Below are 15849 nucleotides of genomic sequence, written 5' to 3'. Positions count from 1 at the left end.
TCTGGGAAGGCCAGAAAGTTCAGGGGCACTACAGCGCTTTTCAGAGGCTGTCCAGACCCAATCCTGGGCCCGTTGGAAATGGTCTACAGTCTCTGCAGGGTTAACCAGCCCTGCTTTGGCTGACAAATATGAACCACCCAATTGTCAAAGCAGTGCTCTAAAAGAAACCCAGGTCTTGCTGGCTGGTGAAAAGCAGAGCACTCCTGGCCTGGCTACTGAGTGGGGAGGTTGAAACCCCAGCCTGAGCTCTTCCTATGCAGGAACCTGGAAATGACATATGCCCACAAGCAGGGTCTCAGCCAAGGTGCACAGTGGCAAACCCCTACCCCTGGAGTTGGTGGCTTCCAGTACACCTGGAGGCCTGCAGTCTTGGCCGGATTGTTGTGTAGTCAGGTCCCTGCACAGCAGACCACTGCACTCCGGGAGATACGGGGTTTCTGGGAGGAGGTGGTCCACCAGGGAAGTGCAGTCTGGCAAACTTTCCCTGGAAAGACAGGGAAAGTGCAGTCTGGTAAACTGCTTTTCTGCCAAGCCTCTAAGAGATTTTCAAAAAGGGTTGTACCTCCTGTATGAAGTTCTGGCCCTAGTGTGGCTGGAAATTATTGTAAAACAAAGTACCGAAGGAGACATTCAATATAAACTCAAGCAACTACTAAATCTTAGACATGCAAGGGAAATCAACTTTCAAAATAACTTTATCAAGAAAATAAAATGCCTAGAATTCAACATAAAAGGACTAAGCAAATGAAGATGCAAGAAGGTAAGACCAAGCCAAATGACCAAATTAAAAAGCTGGAGGAGAAACAGAATTTGGAACAAATTAATCATGCAAATCTCCTAAGTAACATCAATGGAGTGGCTAACGACAAAAGTCTATCAAGAAGACACTAGATGAGCATGATGAAGAATTTGAAAAAATAGAAAAATAGTAAATCTTACAAAAATGGAAGATACTGTACTTCAAATTTAAAATATAGTAGAGACACACAACAGATTTTAAAAGGCAGAGGAAAGAATAAGTGAACTAAGAAGAATTTTAATTGGCTCTCAGGGAAATGATGGACAATATGAAACACACAAATATAAAAATCACTGTTGTTCCAAAAGGAGAAGAGATTTGTAAAGGCCTAGGAAGATTATTTGAGGAGATAATTGGGAAAAACTTCCCAACCTTTATAAAAGACATAAATATACAAATCAAAGAAGCCCAATGAACTCCAAATATGATAAATCCAAATAGACCCACTCCAGGACACATACTAAACAGACTGTCAAATGCCAAAGAGGAAAGCAAATCACCACATACAAGGGAAGCTACATAAGACCAAGTGCTGACTAGTCATTGGGTTCCATGGAGGTGAGAAGGCAGTGACATGAATATTTTAAGATGCTGAAAGAGAAAAATTGCTAGCCAAGAATTCTTTATCCAGCAAAGCTTTCCTTCAAAAGTGAGGGATAATTTAGATCGTTCACAGAAAAAGAAATACCGTGAGAATTTGTTAACCAGAGACTTTCCCTACAAGAAATACTAAAGATAATTCTGTTGGCTGAAAAAAAGAGAGGGGAGAGAGAGGTCTGGAGGAGGGCAAAATATTGAAGAATAAAAGCAAGAATAAAAAGAGAGAGAGAAAAAAATAGATCTGACAAATAAAAACCAAAGAGTACATGGTTGAATCAAGAATTGCCTGTGCAATAATAACTTTGAGTGTTAATAGCTTAAACTTTCCAGTTAAAAGACAAGGGTAATTCAGTTGTAGAATTCTCACCTGCTGTACAGGAGTCCTGGGTTTGATTCCTGGCCCATGCACTTCCCCAAACAAACAAACAAGCAAAACAAACAAACGAAAAAACAACAAAAATTCAACAAATGGTGCTGCAATTACAGGATATTCACATGGAAAGAAGAATGAAAGGCAGCCCCTGCCATACAGCATACAAAAAAAAAAAAAAAAACACCTTATTGATTAAATATATGATCCATCTATATGCTATTTATAATAGAATCATTTTAGACCCAAAGATACAAATAGGTTAAAAGTTAATGAATGCAAAAAGATATTCTATGCAAGTAGTAACCAAAGAAATGCTGGGATAGTTATACTAATTTCAGAAAAAATAGACCTTAAGTGTAAAGATGTCATAAGAGACATGGAAAGTCACTAAACAGTAATAAAAGGGGAAAGTAACCAAGAAGAAATAATAATCATAAATACTTACGCTCTCAATCAAGGAGCTCTAAAGTACATGACACAAATATTGGCAAAACTGAAGGGAACAATAGATCTTTCTATCATAATAGTGGAAGTCTTCAACACACCACTCTCTTCTATAAGCAAGACAGTGTTCTGTCCTCTATAAACAGACAGAGGATCAATCAGGAAATAAAAAAAGAGAACATAAACTATGTGATAAATGAATTAGACCTAACAGATGTATATAGTTTGTTGCACAGCCCAAACACCAGGATATAGATTATTTCCAAGTGCTCGTGGAACATTCTCCAGGATAGGTCATATGCTGGGGCACAAAATAGGTCTTAATAATTTTAAATAGATTGGAATTATTCAAAGCACTTTAGATTGGTATGGAATGCTGGAAACCAATAACCACGGAAGAACTGTGACTTTCACAAATATATGGAAGTTAAACAATGAACTCTTAAACAGTCAGTGGGTCAAAGAAGAAACTGCAGGAGAAATCAGTAAATATCTGGAGACAAATGAAAATGAAAATAAAACATTTCAAAACCTACAGGATAAATGAAGGTTGATGGGAAATTTATAGTCTAAATGCCTACATTAAAAAGGAAGAAAGAGCTAAAGTCAAAGGCCAAACCGGCCAACTAAAGAAACTAGAGAAAGAGCAGCAAACTAACACTATAGCAAGTAGAAGACAAGAAATAACAAAGATTAAAGCAGAAATAAGTGAATTGGAGAACAACAACAACAACAAAGCAAATCAATGAAACCAAAAGTTGGTTCTTTGATAAGATCAACAAGATTAATAAGCCTTTAACTAGACTGACAAAATTAAAAAGAGAAGAGATGCAAATAAATAAATCAGAAATTAGAAGTAAGTCATTACCATGGATGCCAAAGAAATTTCAAAAATCACAAAAGGATACTATGGACAACTGTATACCAACCAATGAGATAACTTAGTTGAAATGAACAATTTCCTAGAAACACATGAATAAACTGACTCTTCTAGTGAATAAATAGAAGACTTCAAGAAACCAATCACAAGTGGAAATCAATACAGTCATCAATAATATCCCTACAAAGTAAAGCCTAGGGCCAGACGGCTTCACTGGAATATTTTACCAAACATTCCAAGAAGGACTAGCACCATTCTTATTCAAACTCTTCTAAAAATTGAAGTAAAGGAAACACTGTTTAATTCATCCAATGAAGAAAACATCATTATAATACCAAAACCTGATAAAGATCCTATAAGAAAGGAAAACACAGCCCAATCTCTATTGAATATAGATGCAAAATTTCTCAACAAAATACTTTCAAATTGAATCCAACAACATATTAAAATAATTATATACCATGACCAAGTGGGCTTTATTTCAGGCAGGCAAGAAAATCAATGAATGTAATGTAACACATTAACAAATTGAAAGGAAAAATCACATGATTATTGTGATTGATGCATAAAAGCCATTCTACAAAATTCAGCATCCATTCTTGATAAAAACAAAAAATCAGTTCAAAAGGTAGGAATAAAAGGAAACTTCTTAACGTGATAAAGGGCATATATGAAAAATCCGCAGCCAGTGTTGTGCTTAATGATGAAATATTGAAAACCTTCCCCCTAAGATTGGGAACAAGGTAAGGGCACCCACTATCATCACTTTATTCACCAGTGTGCTAGAATTTATAGCTAGAGCAATTAGGCAAGGAAAATAAATTTAAAAAAGAAAGAAAAAAGTAAAACTCTCATTATTTTCAGATGACACAGGGATCTTACGTTTGGAAAATCCTGAGATATCTATGACAAAGCTACTTGAGCTAATAAACAAATTTCAGGAAATGAAAGGATATAAGATTAACATGCAGAAAACAGTAGTTTTACTATACACTAGTAATGATTTAACTGAGGAGGCAATTAAGAAAAAAAATCATCTGCAATAGCAACCAAAAGAATCATGTATATAGGAATAAACTTAACCAAAGATGTAAAGGACCTGTACACGGGAAACTATGAAACATTGCAAAATAGATGGAAAGGCATTCCATGTTTATGGATAGGAAGGCTAAATGTTGTTAAGATATCAATTATACCCAAATTCAGCTACAAGTTTAATACAATACCAATCAAAATTCCAAGAACCTACTTTGCAGACTTGGAAAAGGTTGTTAATAAATTTATTTGGAAGGTAAAGTGGCTTCAAATAGCCAAAAGCATCCTAAAAGAGAAGAACAAAGTATGAGGAATTCCATTTCCTGACTTTAAAGCCGATTATAAAGCCACAGTGGTTAAAACGGCATGGTATTGGCACAAAGATAAACAGATCAATGGAAGTGAATTGAGAGTTCAGACATACACCATCAGATCTATGGTCAGTTAATTTTTGACAAGGCCCCCAAATCCACTGAACTGGGACTGAATATTCTCTTCAAAAAATGAGGCTGTCGGAATTGAATATCCATATTCAAGGAAATGAAAGAGGACCATCACCTAACACTCTACACAAAAATTAACTCTAAGTGGATAAATGACGTACATATAAAAGCCAGTACAATACACTCCATCTTCAAGGCCTAATTATAGAAGGCAGCTTTTTAGAACTTATATCCAATGCACAAAAAATGAAAGAAAAAACAGATAAATGGGAAGCCTCAAGATTGAACATTCCTGTGCATCAGAGAACTTTGATGAAGAGGCAGCCAGCTCAACGAGAGAGAATACCTGGTAACCATATAAAGATTTGATATCCAATATATAAAAAGAAATACTATTACTCAACAATAAAAGGACAAACAACCCAGTTATAAAATGGACAAAAGATATGAATAGACATTTTTTCCAAAGAGGAATTACAAATGGCTAAAAAGCACATGAAAGGATATTTGTCTTCATTAGTTATTAGGGATATGCAAATTGAGACCACAGTGAGATATCATCTCACACCTAAAAGAATGGCTGCTGCTATACAAACAGGAAACCATAAATATTGGAGAGGATGTGGAGAAATAGAAAGGGTGGTAGAAATGTAAAATGGCACAGCTATTGTGGAAGGCAGTTTGGTGGTCCCTGAGAACCACCACATAAATAAATATTTGTGTGGCCCTATGACTTAGCAATTCCACTACTCAATATATGCCCAGGTGATCTGAAATCAGGGAGGCAAACAAACATTTTCATACCTAAGTTCATAGTGGCATTATTCATAATTGCCAAAAGATAGAAACAATCCAAAAGTCATCAAAAGACTAATGGATAAACAAAATGTGGTATGTAATACAGTGGAATATTATGCAGCAGTAAGAAGGAACAAGGTCCTGACGCATGTGACAACATGGATGAACTTTGAGGACATAAGTGAAATAATCCAGATACAAAAGGACAGATATTGTATGATTTCACTAATATGAACTAACTAGAACATGTAAACTCAGAGACTTAAAATGTAGAGTACAGGGTACCTAGAAATAGACTGAAGTTAGAATGGGGAGAGCAGTTATCTAATGTGAACAGAATTGTTAATGAGGTTGAACTTAAATATTTGGACTGGATAGATGTGGCGGTAGCATATAATTGGGATTATAAGTCATAGTGTTGTATTGTAGGTGAATTTGATTGAAAGTGATTGTCTAATGCTGTGTATGTCACCAATTAACACTACAAACATAAATAAGTTCTTGTGTAAACTACTAGAAATGGATGACACTTGCATAAATTGTTAATAATAGAGTGGTATATGGGGAAAATTACCTATCTCAAGCTATGGGCTATATTTAACAGTAATACCTTAATACTCTTTCATCGGCAGTAACAGGTGTTCCACACCAAAACTAGGAGTCAACAATTGGGATGAGGATAAGGGATATGGGGTATTTGGGGTTTTCTTTCTTTTGTGTCTATCTGTACTTTTCTCTTTTGAACATTGAAAATTGTCTAAAATTGAGTATATGATGATTGCACCACTTAAGCGTTGATACTGTGAGACATTGATTGTATACTTTTGATGGAATATATGGTATGTGAGTATAAAAGAACATGAGAATGTATAACACAGTGAATCTTGTGGTTGATGACTGTGATTAACTCAACAACTGTAAAAAAGTTCTTTCATGAACTAGAACAAATGTACAACACAATTACAAGGAGTTAATAATAGAGTGTTTAGAAGGCAAATGTACACATTGAAAACAGCGACTATAGTTAATAGTAATATCTTAATACTCTTTCATCAGCAGTCACAAATACACCATAAGGGCCTAAGGGTTATGGAATGTTTTGGGTTTTATTTTTTATTTTTATCTTTTTTTTTTCTGGAATTACAAAATTGTCCTAAATTTGACCATGGTGATGAATGCACAACTATGCAATGATACTGTGAGCTATTGATTGTATACTTTTGATGGATTGTATGGTGTGTGATTATACCTCAATAAAATTACATTTAAAAAGTCAGACATAGAGTTTACAAGAAATAAAAATACAGACCAATATGAAGTTTGAACATAGATGAAGAAATCCTTAACAAAATATTAGCAAATCACATGCAACAATGTGTTAAAAAATTAAATAACATGGTCAAGCAGGTTTTATGTTAAGTATGCATACCTGCTTCAACATTTAAAAATGAAACAATGTAATCCACCACATCAAAAGACTGAAATGAAAATGAGATGATCATACCAATTGAAAAGACAAAACTTGACAAAATACAAATCCTTTCATGAAAAAATCTCCCAGCAAATTAGAAATAAAGGGTAATTTAATCTATTTGCTGAAGAACATCTACAAAAGGCCCTACAGCTAAAATAATCTTTAATGGTGAAAAACTGATGTGTTCCTGTAAAATCAGGAAGAAGGGACAAAATACATAGTAGTTATAGTCAGTGCAATAAGATAAGAAAAGGAAATAAAAGATATACATTGTCTTTGTAGAAAAATCACAAAGAATTGATCATATAACTGGAACTAGTATGAGGGCATAGCAAGGTCAATGGACACAAGATTGAGATACAAAATCTTACTGATTCCCTATAAATTAGCAATTTCTAAGTTTGAGAAACAATACATCTTTATAATAGTACTCCCAACAATGAAATACGTAGGTAGATATCTGACAAAAAATATATAGGACTTACATGGAGAAGGACTATAAAAACTGATGAAAAAATTCAAAGATCTAAATAAATGGATATTTATTTCTTATTCATTGTCTGGAAAACTCAATATTGTTACTTCTTCCCAACACGATCTCTATATCATGCACAATCTCAATCACTATCCCCATGAACAAGTTTGTAGATATTGACAAATTAATTCAAATTTTATATGGACAAGCAAAGAACCTAGAATAACCAACTCAATACTGAAAAAGAATTTTAGTTAACAACTCATACTAGACTATTTCAAGACTTGCTATGTCTTCAGTAATCAAAATAGTATAGATTGGCAAATGAATATATATATAGATAGATAGATCAATGGAACAGAAAAGACAATAGAGGGCCAAGAAATAGGCTCTCACAAATACGGTCAACTGTTTGCCATAAAGACGCAAAGGCAATTCAATAGAGAAAGCACGGTCTTTTCAACCAGTGATGCTGGAAAAATTGGACATCCACATGCAAAAACAAAAAGCTCTAGAAATAGACCTCTTTCCTCTTATGTAAAAATGGCATCAAAATGGATCGTAAACCTAAAGGCGAAATTGAAAATAAAAACAACTATAAAACTTCTTGAAGACAATACAGGAAAAAAAAATCTACATGACCTTGGATTTGGTGATGAGTCTTTAAATACAATTCCATATCATGATCCATGAACAGAAAATTGATAAATGGGACATTATTAAAATGAAAAACATCTATGTTGCTAAATAAATCATTTTGAGAATGAAACGATAAGCCACAGGCTGGGATAAAATATTTACAAAACATAAATATATTTATTTTTCATTATTTTAAAGTATACAAAGAACTGTTAAAACTCAACATGAGAAAATGATAAAACTAAAAATTGACAAAAGATGTGAAAAGACACTTCACTAGATGGAAAATAAAGATGAAAAGATGCTCAATTAGGGGGATTTTAAATTAAACTGACAATGAGATACCAGTATACATCTATTAGAATGGCTTAAAGAAAAAACATTATAAGAGCAACTTTCTGCCAAGAATGCAGAGCAACAGAATTTCTCATTCATTGCTAATTAGAATGCAAATGCTATAGCCTCTATGGAAGACATTTCGACAGTTCCTTATAAAGCGAACGTTCCGTCATCATCCCTGCAATCATATTCCTACATATTTACCAAACCGATCTGAAAACGTTGTCTACACAAACATATTAAAGTAGCTTTATTCAAAGTTTCCAAAAGGTGGAAGCAACCAAGATGTTCTTCAATAAGTACCCAGTATATCCATACAATGGAATATTATTCAGCAATAAAAATAAATGGGCTAAAGGAGCTACAAAATAAGTTGGATGAATGCTAAATTACATATTACCAAGTGAAAGAAGCCACTCTGAAAGTGTTAGATACTTATGACTCCAATTACATGGAAAAGGGAAAACTAAAGAGACATTAAACAGGGTTTGGGAGTGGGGATTGGCAGGGCTGAGTAGATGAAGCACAGAGGACTTTTCGGTAGATAAAACTATGTTGTATGATAATATAATAGTGAATGCAAGACATTAAGTGCCTCAAAGTTCGTGGAACTGTACAGCACAAAGAGTGGAATTTAACGTGTGTGCATTAAAACATTATAATAATTTGGGAAGTTGAGGATCCCAATATGGAATGAAGTCTATGACCAAAGAATCTAAATGTGTTATGAATGGATGAAACAACCATGTTGAAGCATGTGGAAGAATAAATGTGGTTTAAGTAACTTTGGAAATGACTAGAGCCTTTAAGAGTGAAAGCCAAAGGATGTACATATGCACTGTGGTGGAGATGATAAAGGTGTTTTCGATGGGGGAAAGCCTAACAATTCGGAAGCTGCTACACATGCACACCAGGAACAATTAGAGAGGTGGGTGATGGACTGCGTGAGCCAGCTTCCTCCTGATTGCAGTGGGGGTTACAGATAAACCACGGGAGGAGACTAGAGTGTTCCACTGGTAATGGATCAGAGTTGAAGTAATCAGTGTGAACTCATGGTTACCTTATACAGATGCAGATGATTATATACAGAAATATTTATCAGTATGTGAGTATAAATGGGTTAGCATACTCACACACATTTCCTTGTTCTCTCGGCTGAGAGGAACTAGGAACTACAACATCTCAGTAGCAACAAAAACACCTATCACTTCAATCTAGGTTTCTAATGTTATTTTCCAATAAAAGGGACTAAAGCCCCTTCGAGAAATGGCTGATTCTGGAACTGAATTAGGAACAGAGAAATGTAAGAACGTGCTTTTTTTAAAAAGCCCAGAATGATGTCAAAGGAATACATGTGCAAACTGAAAGAGCTTCCACTGGCCAAAGTTGGAACAATTTGTGGACCAAAATAAAGCAGTACTGGATTCTAACCCAAAGTATGAAATATACTTTCGGTATTTTTTAGTTTGGGTATAGTTTACCCTCAAAATATGAACCCATAATGATATAAATAGCTGCTTGAATAAATAAATATTTATTTATTTATAGATAAGAGACAAAGCTGTGCAGAAAAAATCGAAATAATTTCTGTTCTACTCTGCCCATCATTAAGACGATATATTTGCAAAAAGGTCGATGCCAACAGAACAAAAAGAATCCTTTGTATATCAACTTTTGGTTGGCCCAGAGATTTTAACACAAGGGCTAGTGCTAAATTCTTTAAACGGAACCTAGTTACTGAAAAGGCAGAACCTCCTTATCTGTTAGAAGAAAAATTAAGAGCTCAAGTACAACTTCATGGAAGCACACAAGATAAACGGGTGAGGAAATGTGAGCAAGCACGATTGAAAATCACCTGGAAATTTTCTACACAGATGTTCAGAATTTATTGGATGAGGACAGACATGATGATAGATGGGTTGCAAGTATCTTCGTACAAGTAGAATCCAGGATGGCCTAGGAGAATTGAGGAAAAGAACACATTGGAAACATATTCGCAGCCAGGCGCCTGCAGCAAATCAGATGTATGGAGAAGCTGCCTTAAATGACTCTACATACATGTGGAGACAGTGTTGGATGTTCTTAAAATATATAATGCACTGATAAAGTTGGCGTTTAACAATAATACTGTCTTTGAGACTGCACTTGATAAAGCTTGTGACATCAGTGCAGTTACCAAAATGACTCAAGCAGCCAGTAAATCCCCTGAGTTGGCTGGATGCTATTATTTCTTGTTGAAGAAAAGTTCCAAGAACTCAGAATAAATATAAATGGAAGACACACCCAATCAAATACTAACAAGTAATGGTTGTCTTCAAGTGACCCAAGTATAAAGACATATTTCAAAAGTTCTGTGTAAAAATACCGGCCAAAAGACTTTTATACCATACAAGGCAAGTGATGATGCTAAAGCAAGCATAATCTCTCAATTAAAGAAAACTTGTGATTTTAAGCATACCTCTAAAATTCAGTGGATATTTAAAAAAATTGGTGTAAGTAAAGATTTGAATGAACAGGTTAAAAGTGTTGGATGAATTCAGGATCCCTAGATTTAATTCAATATTCTTTTCCCTTTCAGTAAACATGGCCTTGTTAGAACATTGTTGTCAGAAATATACAGGTTTGTATACTACTTGTCATAATGGAAGACACTTGAGGGGGTTAAAACAAAGGTCTAAAGAAGAATTAGTAAATAACTGCTTCAAAAACATAAAACCATTACAAGCATCTGCATTCCAGATAGCAATCCTGTTTCAATAAAACTCAAGAGACGTCTACACTGAACAGTAGTTGAGTAATAGTCCTCAAATTAAAATGGACATTTCAACATATCATGCATATTTTATTGAAGCCAAGTACTGGCCTTAGGAGACAAAATGCAAATATTGATGACATGGATTTGAAGCCAGTTACCTTGTTAAAACTATATGTTGGTTACAAAATAAGAAATCAAGGGTTATCATCAATTTGCCAATGAAAACCAAACATAATCAAGAATAAAAAACCCCATTAAAATTACTGAGGAAGACCATAAATGCAGATTCAGGAAGCTATTGTGAGAATTATGAATATGGAGAAGGTTATAAAGCATCAGCAGTAACTTGGAGAAGTACTAACTCAGCTGTCCTCAAGATATAAACTTTGGGTCCAAGTGACTAAGCAATGTATTTGCATCTTAGGAATATTTGGAGTACATTCACAGTGAAAAGAACGCCATAAGTATGTGGTTTAACCCTTTTGGAAGGGACTTACTATGCAACAACTAGTATGATACTGGCATAGAATAGAAATATGTAATAAAATTGAAAAGTCCAAAAAAAACCCTTATATTTATAGTTGCTTAATGTTCAACCTAGACATTAAATAGGGTAAGGAGAAGGGAAGTAATAATTAGAGTTAAAAGAAATTGAGAATAGAAAAGTAATAGAATCAATAAAACCATAATTGATTATTTGAAACTAAATTGGTTGTTCAAGAAAGAGAGAAGACTCAAATTACTAAAATTGGAAATGAAAGTTACGACCTTGCATGTGGTTTCCCTCAGACCTTTTCCCTTTGCTGATTTTGCTTTGTTATCATTTCACTGTGATAAATGATAGCCATGCATGCAAATTTGTGCTGAGTCTTTAACAAATAGTTGAAGGTTCCTAGCAAACCAGGATGGTTTTAGGAGCGTCCCAGAAAATGAGATGGTATTTTGTGGATGAATGTTGCCTTATGTTTCTCATTTGTGCTATCTTTGTCTGGTTTTATTATTAGCGTAATGCTGATCCCATAGAAAGAAATGGGAAATGTGCCCTCCTCTTCTCTTTCTAGGAAGTGTGTTACAAGTATTTGTGTTACCTTTGATTTAAATACCTGCTAGAATTAACCAGTGAAACCATCTGGGTCTGAGCCTAGATGATATAATTTTCATTCACTTATTCAATCATTCTTTTATTGATTGATTGATTGATTCATTCATTCATTCATTTATTCACTCAGTCTTCCTAGTATTTATTTTACTGTTTACAAAGTTCCTGGTACAGTTGATAAAGAAGACAGAAACTCTACATTCTCTCATGAACCTTCCATTCTAATAATGTAGACAGGGATTTAATCGAATAATCACCTGTTTTAAAATAGTAACAAATTGTGATGAAAATATGGGTTGTACATTTGTTCTTTTAAATGATTAATTAACCTGATTAGAAATAGATTTAAAAGAAAATTTAAAAAGGCTCTGAAGGAAGCTGTAGGAGGCATTCCTAAATAAACACATGCAATTTAGTATGTGATTTCAGTGACATGTCTTCTCATTGCTCAGAACGTTGATGATTAAATTATTTTCCACTTCACTTTTGAAAATTGAGATTGCCAAATATATATGGCATTAGTGTGTTTACGCTTTGTGGCACTTTTCACTAGAAAACAGAGTTGCTTACAGAAAAATAGTTTAAAATATCTTAGGAAATATGTACATGAGCTGCTATTTTGATGACTGTCAAACTTTGTGCCCTTTATCTGAAAAGAATTTTCATTTTCCGTTTATGAGACTACTTTAGCCCTTGGTAGGTTTTAAAAGAAATGTGGCCCTAAAGTTTGCATAAAGGCACATAGGCAGGGGTGGGGGGCTATAAACTTCCCCACACGGCAAAAAAATACAAATGTTTCAAGCAAGTGTGTTATCCTCCTCTCTTCACATCTGCAGAGCACATCTTAAGCTGCTTCCCAGATACCACCTATTTGCCACTGACCAAGCTGATAGCCTTGCTGAAAATAAAAGAATATCAGTAAAAGTTTAGGCTACAAGCCTAGAATCTGAAAGCGAACACAAAGCTGGCTGGAATAATAGACTGCCAGCCTTTAAATATCACCTAGTTTAGTCTCTCCATTGACCAAATATGAAAAATGAGGCTCAGACAATGTGGATGACTTTCCCAGGGTCACAGAACTCTCTCCCTTTCTGCTGCACTCTCACCCATATTAAATTTCATCAGTAGGCACCTTCGGTTCTCATTAAGGAAATGATTTTCCTTATTACGCTATGTCATAAACTGATATGCAAAGAGGAATAATAATAGTTATTTTTATAAATAATATTTATACACATTAATAACATCTAGTAACAGGGACCATGCCAAGCACATAGTATACACTATTCCAAGAGAATATGACTGATGTGCAATAAAATTACAGCTCTTGTCAATAATAAACGATCAAACTGCTGAAGAAGGAGACATACAAGAACACTTTAAATATAACACATTATGTGAAAAATGTATGGCTCTCGGGTTTTCCTCTACAATTCTGAGGGAGTTAGAATGGTACAGGAAGGAAAAATCGTGAAAGAATTAAAAAGTATGCATAGCAGTTATATTCTGGGGAGAAATGAGAATATTTAATGATAGTTTAAGACATTTTGTGTTACAAATATTAAAGCAAATCTGAAAAGAGCCCCAAAGTTCCAGAAGTAAGGGAAGACCAGCAGCGATAGTGGGGACCCCCAAGGCTTGAGTTGCACCCCTCTACTGAGCCAAGGTGGGACTGCTGTCCCCCTCTGGTTGTACAGCTTGAGAACGTGTAAGGAATAAACCACTGCATTTTCAATGTAATTATGTCATTGAAAGGGTACCACCAGGGATCTGACTTTGTAAGGCTAAGGAAGCCCCCCAAGAGACCTCTGGGGCGGGGGGGGGGGGGGTGGCAGGAGACTTCTACCGGAGACCTTCTCTTTCTGGAACCCAGCAGATTATCTGATTACCCACGACGAATGGGAGCCGGGATGAATGCCAACCTCTGAGACGTCCCCTCTGTCCCATAGCATCAGATACAGGGACCTGTATCATCCCGGCCAACAGTCCCAGGGCAGGGACTCAATGCTTTGCGAAGGCCTAGAAGTCCTGTCTCCTAAAAGGCTGCCCAGGGAAAAGCCATCCTGGCTTTGGTATGGGCATATTAGTTCCCAGGACTTACCTCCGCTCGCCCCTGCTTTGTCTGTTAATTCCGTGTAAGGAGAGGACCTACTGTCTTGCACACCTTGGCTTGCCCCTTTCCAGCAACCTGAGACGTCAGCATCTTCACTTGCTCACGAAATGCAGCGACTAGCATCTGATTGCATAGAAATGTGTGGCAAGTTTAGCTATTTCTGTGAACCTGGGTGAGTTAATTTTTCTAGCACTCAGTTTCCTCATGTTTCCGAATGGAGAGTTGGTCTAGAGGAAATAGAGGCTCTCGCCAACGTCCCAGAGCATTTGGGTAGTAACACAAAGGAAGGGTTTCAAAAGTAAAACTCTGTCTGAAGCCAGAGTTGCTGAGTAAGTACAGGGTTTATCTTTGTACATCCTGCTACAGCTGTAGTGTTTTCACTTGTCCTTCCTTCCTCCTCGTCAGCGAATCTCCTGGACCTGTTTTTTATTTTAAGATAACATGTGACGGGATAAATGATCTATGTACATTTACTTCCAATTTCCTTGTGTCTCGAGGTGCCTTTTCCCATCGGAGCCAATTCTCCCTCAGTCCTGAAAGGATAGGGTTTGATACAAATGGGAATTGTTTTTAAGCAGCTGTGAGAAAGGGGATTTTAATCTCATTTGCTTGGAGGTCGATTTCCAAATGATAAGCGGCGGATCAACCAATTATAGGGGCTTCAGTGTTTTCTTGACAGTGTCTCCATTTTCTTTTTCTCTCTTAGGCACATGGAAATGAGCATAGCAGATATGCTTCTGTTTTCTAAGAACTAGGTGAATTTAAAATCATCATCATTGCAGTTTCAGGAGCATATTAGAAAGGGCAAGGAAATGTTGCAAAAGTGCAAATTAGATGTAATATGCCAATTGCTCTCTGATTACAATATTGAAACTGTGGATTATGCAAGATACTGTGTGTAAAGTTGATCATTTATATCCTGTTAGACCCAATGAAATCATGAAGGTAAATTAGTGTAATTTGTTCTGCTGCACGTTCACTTAAATAAATAACCTTCTGACCAGGAATCAACCAAGAATCACCCTCCCAGTGGGTCAATGACACGGGTCCGAACAAACATATACTGAAATATCTGATGCAACTAACTATAGGTACCCTTCCAAGATTTAGCTACTTGTTAAAATTAATATTTTCAGGTCTAATTCTTGATTGAGACAACAATGAACATCAATTGTATATTTTTCTTTGTGTAGATCACTTACAAAATATAGGTCTTCATTAATAAAATCAGACAGTTCTGTTAGGTGATCTCTAAGGACAAAATCAATATTTTATAATCTCTGAAAAAATATGTTGCAAAATCTTAGGGAAACAGAACATAAGTGTTTGTGTCCTAACTTAGGTGTTTTAATAAAAATATTATAACAGGTAGTGGCTTACCTGGAAAGCTATGTCAGATTTTCCCCATTTTACTAATACACTTCAGAGGAATAGTTTTGCAGACAAATTCTCAGTCCTTCCCATCTCTGTACTAAGAACATTTCCTATTCTTAATTTTCATCATGCATGACTGTAAATCTATCCCACTGACTCACCAGCCTATTTGAGCAAGTCAGATGCATCATTTTTTTTCCTGTGCTACA

General features: G+C 35.5%; 1 pseudogene; it reads left to right on the top strand.

Moving 5' to 3' along the window:
• The first annotated feature begins 270 nt into the window (after positions 1-270).
• LOC143655464 (cullin-1-like) overlaps positions 271-15849 on the top strand; it is a 56337-nt pseudogene continuing 40758 nt past the window's right edge.

The sequence above is a fragment of the Tamandua tetradactyla genome, chromosome 2 (genome assembly GCF_023851605.1).
Source record: "Tamandua tetradactyla isolate mTamTet1 chromosome 2, mTamTet1.pri, whole genome shotgun sequence".
Taxonomy (NCBI): Eukaryota; Metazoa; Chordata; class Mammalia; order Pilosa; family Myrmecophagidae; genus Tamandua; species Tamandua tetradactyla.
The sequence above is the reverse complement of the archived record's forward strand: the minus strand, read 5'-3'. Positions and strand labels throughout refer to the sequence as shown.